Here is a 5,209-nt window from a genome sequence, read left to right on the forward strand (position 1 = left end):
GCTTAGCGATCTACAAGGGTACGTATATGCTCTTCCCCTCTCTTAGCTATGCATCTCCATGGATAGATCTTACGTGTGCGTAGTACTTTTTTGTTTTCCATGCAACATTCCCCAATTCATGACTTAGTTTTAAACATGGTCAACAACAACCATCATCTGATAGTCGTTGCGGTTGCTCTTTCTTTGTAGTGATTACCACAAGGGTGTCCACCCTTTATTTCCCTTGATGAACTCCCGCCAGCTGGACTCATGGAATGATATGCGCCCGTCGGGTTCCGTCTTGTATTGGACATTCATGACATGCCCTCTTGGTCCATGGATTACTCCAGCGGTGCCGACGGCGGGGATGTCCACTCTGAAAAACATCTTCAAAGGTAACTTATGAACTCCCCATCATTAAGAGAAAATAGAAAGCACCCAATGTTAGACATCTCACCATACTTAGTTATGACCAAAAAGAGATGAAAGAATATAAAACATCTCACCATAACTTTTTTGACCATGTTGGTTTTTGTTAGATAGTGCACAAAGGGCTTCCCCAAGAAGGCCAAAGAAGATGGAACATCGCTTTCACATTAGTTGTCTCATCCCGTGTAAGCTTCTTCATCCTTTGAGAAAAAATTGCAGAAAGGATAGGACCATTATCTTCATCTTGGTTGTCCTCATCTTCATCTTGGTCATCATAATCATCATCGATCGACATATAATGTTCTTAACCTATTCACCTCTCCTTTTAAGGAAAAGGCTATGAGTTCTCCTCATTTAAAATTGTTCACTGCAATGTACCGCTCCCATCCATCACCATATATGATGGTTTTATTCTTTCCTTTGCGTAGATCCAATTAGAATTCGCACTCCTCATCATCCTCAAAGTACAACACGTTACCATATGAATTGTTGAAGTCCTCCCTTATGTTGCATGGGACACACTATGAGCAGTTAATAATCAACAATAAAATCGGTAAAACAGTTAAACAAATGATAAGAATTCAATACAAATTCAAGTTAAAGACCGTTAGCATTGATTTTTGAAATCCCTTTCTCAAAAATACCCTGAACTGTACTGCAGTTTCAAGACTGTCCATACATGAATTTTGGCGGACCTTGCAGATCTTACGCCTCATGATCCCTAATAATCATTTTGAAGCAGAGATTAATTGTAAATGTTTCAATGACCCGAATGCAACCCCATCCTTTCAAATAAAGAAGCTAACACTGAAGAACACGAAAATTCGATAGGACCTTTGCTTAATACTTAATATATTGAGTAACAGAACTTTGATGAAACAGAAGTTAATTAACGTTTCACCAAAACGTTGGCACTCGTTTTCAAGTCTGTAATAAGCCCAAGCAGTTGTCAAACATAAGAAAATGCAATTAACACTTGATGAATTAGCTTATCGTACCAAGGTCTATGAATTTCTCTATCAATTCCATGACCCGAATGCAACCCCGTCCCTTTAAATAAAGAATCTAACACCGAAGAACACGAAAATTCGGCAGGACCTTTGCTTAATATTGAATATATTGACTACCAAAAATTTGATGAAGCGGAAGTTAATCAACATTTCACCAAAACATAAGAACTTATTTTCAGGTCTCTAATAAGCCCAAGCAGTTGTCAAACGTACGAAAATGCAATTAACACTTTATAAATTAGCTTATCGTACCAAGGTCTACGAATTTCTCTATCAATTTGTTGATCCGAATGCAACCCCATCCCTTCAAATAAAGAAACTAACATAGATAAATATGGCACTTGTCATATTTAGAGTCTAACCGATCCTAAAGCACTTTGATTATAGATTTCATCTTTACCAACATGCAAAATGTATTACATTTTGTTCTATTACATAGAATATATCGCATTTTTGTTCTATTGTCCATGGGGTTTCTACTTTTGATCCTAGGTCTATAAATTTCTCTATCAAATAAACAAGGTAATTAACACTTTAGAACACGAAAATATTACACTGGCAGCGGCGGTCGAAGCGGATGATGGTGGTGGTGGTCGAGGCGGACGACGGGAACGGCGGTCGAGGTTAATGACGGTGACGGTTGGACGGCAACGGCGGTCGAGGCGGATGAGGGCGAGAAAATCCTGCGGCGTCGCGAGTCAGAGGCGAACGACGAGCAGATCCGGCGGCGGCCGCGGAGAAGGATGGGCCGGCTAGTAGATCCAGCGGGGGTGCAGGTCGGAGGCACGGCGGCGCCGCGCGGCGGGGGAGGCTTTCGCGGCGTAAGAGGAACTGACTGAGTGAGTGAACGAGGGGAAACCAAAAATAGATGCGGCTGTGATGATTCGTCTGGCGTGAAGTAGAATAGCTGTGGCGGGCATATAAATGTGTCCGCCACCGCAAATATTAACAAAATTTGGATGTGTTTGGCACGGTTTGCCAATCTAGAGTTGTGGCGAGCATTGCACGCCACCCGCCACAGATCAGGAAGAACCAGTGGCAGGCGCCTTGCAGCTGCCCGCCACTGCACTGTCGAGATAGTCGGCTTATTGGGAAGAGCCTACCTGTGATGGGCGGACACTAGAGCCCGCCACTGGAGCGGCCTTAGCTATGGCGGGTGTGCGCTGGCACCCGCCACAACTGTTTATGAATAATAATAGTGGCGGATGCCCCACCTTGCCCGCCACTCATCAAGGTTTACCTATAGCTCCTTCCTAGTAGTGATCTGCGAGGATGTGGAACTCCAGCCGGCGTGGTGGCGGCGAAGACCCGGAGCGTAAGCGCTGCGTCACCTCCGACGCGGCGTGCAAGTGCACACCCAAGAGGTACACAAAGTACGGGCTGCCGGTGCCGGAGTCCTTCCTCCTTCGCGAGACGGATGAGTACGACCTCCGCCATGCGCGGCGCTCTGGCGCGGGCAGCTCTTCTGGCTCAGGGCTACTTCTGGTGAAGAGGGAGAGGGAGGCCAGCGACGGCGCCGCCGTCAAGATCGAGTTGCGGAAGGAGCGACGCGTGCCGCGGCATCATTGGGCCAGAGGACTACCTCGTCGGGCCACAGGCCACACGCGGACGCTTTCGACGCGGCGCTCGCCGAGCGCACTGCGCGCGAGCAGGAGGAGGAGGACGCGCTTCGCTGACGGGACGACGAGCTCAGCGACCTCCTCTTCGAGCAGGCGCTCGCCGCCGACCGTGAGTTCCACAAGAAGCAGGCCGCATGGCGCCGCGAGCAGAAGAAGCAGGATAAGAAAATACATCGACCTTGTCTCCTCCGACTCCGACGACGACGAGTGAGCGCTGCCGCCGCCGCCGCTGGGTCGCCACCGCACCCGGAGAGCTCCAGCGAGCTCCGATTTTGCCTAGTTAGGGTACGGCGGTATCGCATTGTAGTATTAATGTAGCGATGATCGACCTATGTAGGCATGATTTAACTATGATGAATGGACTATGTGTAGCGATAATGAACTATGTGTTCTTCAATTTCGCCCATGTATACTTTCTTTTGAAATTTAGGGTTCCAAATATGGTGTCTTTTCGGCCGCAGCAGAAATGGCCACTCAAATCTCTGCTTTCTCGGTCCTTATACCGCGTTTACAGTTTGCGAGTATAAGGGGTCTGCTAAAGTTGCTCTGTGTTCGGCTTCGACCACCCGGACTGAATAACCGACCAACCAACAAACCTTTTTTCAACAATCGAGCAACTGGTACAGTCATACATTACTGACCCCAATTAATCGAGAGAAGTAAGTGATACAGTCTGCACTAGTTCTGACAGAAAAAATATGTTTGCTTGAAAGTTACAGAGCCGGAGACGACAGTAGGTAGCAGCGTCAGTCACAGGGGACTGCATTCAGACGAAAAATGGCATCAGATCAGTGGACAAGAATAGCATGTTCAGTCCCAGTGCAGAGCCGCGGTGACTTCAATTATCGTGGTGGAACGCCAACTCTTATGAGCAGAGCAGCAAGGTCCCTAGTGAGTATCATTATCCCGCTGCTGCGATCGAATGTGACGATGTGCCGTGCTGATCCAGGGACCAACCTGACGACTACATGCCAAGAGGCTTTGACTCGAGAGAGAAATCGCTTCCGAAATTACAAGCTCGTGCGTCTCGATCGTTTGGAATGCGACTTGCATGCTTTCGGTGCAGGTGCGGAGTGGGACAAAATTCAGCTCCTAGATTATGATTGGGATCACAAGAATAAGCAGCCACAGATGGACATTAATGTCTGAATTTCTACGGGCCATGTTACCTGAACACTCCATCGATCGATCGCCCTGACTTGAATAACGAAACAGCTCTCAACTTGTGCCGAAGCGAAGTCACTCTGACACTGAATAACCCAAGTCTCTCACAAGTGACACAACTCCATGATGACAGTCAGACAACATAAAAACCATACGCTCTGAAACTTTTGCCAACCGGCACGTATACTACGTACACACGACAACCCCAATTAAATGCAGAGAAATCACAGAAGATACAGAGCTCAGTTCGGTCTGCATAAATCATACGCAAACAATAACAAAGTTTGGTTAAAACAAGAGTTAAATAGAATTCCCAAGCTTCCCAAGCAGCGAATTAAAAACACATCTACCAATGTTTGTTCTACCCATGCAAAGAGAGCCTTGGCTCAGTGGTTGGGCATGCGGTTGTGTAGCCTAACGACCCGAATTCAATTACTAGAATTGACAGGTGATGCACAGGGGTTTTCCCCCATTTATTGAGTATCAAGTTCCATTTATTGAGTATCAAGTTTGGTGTGTGGTCGAACCACTCATCAAAAAATATCTTGATACTCATTTAAAAAAATCTGAGGACCATGTTTATCTTGGTACTCATACTAAAATGTTGCCTAGACGGTGGCTTCAGACTTACTGCTGTATTTCTTTGTAAGGTCTTTTGAGAATAATTAATAAAGTGGCTGTATGCATCGCCCAGATGCAGAGGCCGGGGGTCTTCTTCCTTTTCTAAAAAAAAAAATCAAGAAACCCAACAAGAATACATAGTGAACCAAATCCTGGTCAATTGAGTTGCAGTCTTGCAGTGGGTAGCAGGACTGGAATGGATAACCGTGTAGCTCTCCCTCCAGATGCATGACTCCACCAACTGCTGTTCAAGATGAATACAGGTCAGCAGAATGTATATTGAACATGTTTCTTATTGTTTCAGAACGACGGATGCACAACACAGTTTAGACAATGTAGGAGTGAGTAAAATTAACCATGATCATTTGAATTACCAGGATAAGGAAG

This window comes from Triticum urartu, chromosome 1, assembly GCF_003073215.2.
Source record: "Triticum urartu cultivar G1812 chromosome 1, Tu2.1, whole genome shotgun sequence".
NCBI lineage: Eukaryota > Viridiplantae > Streptophyta > Magnoliopsida > Poales > Poaceae > Triticum > Triticum urartu.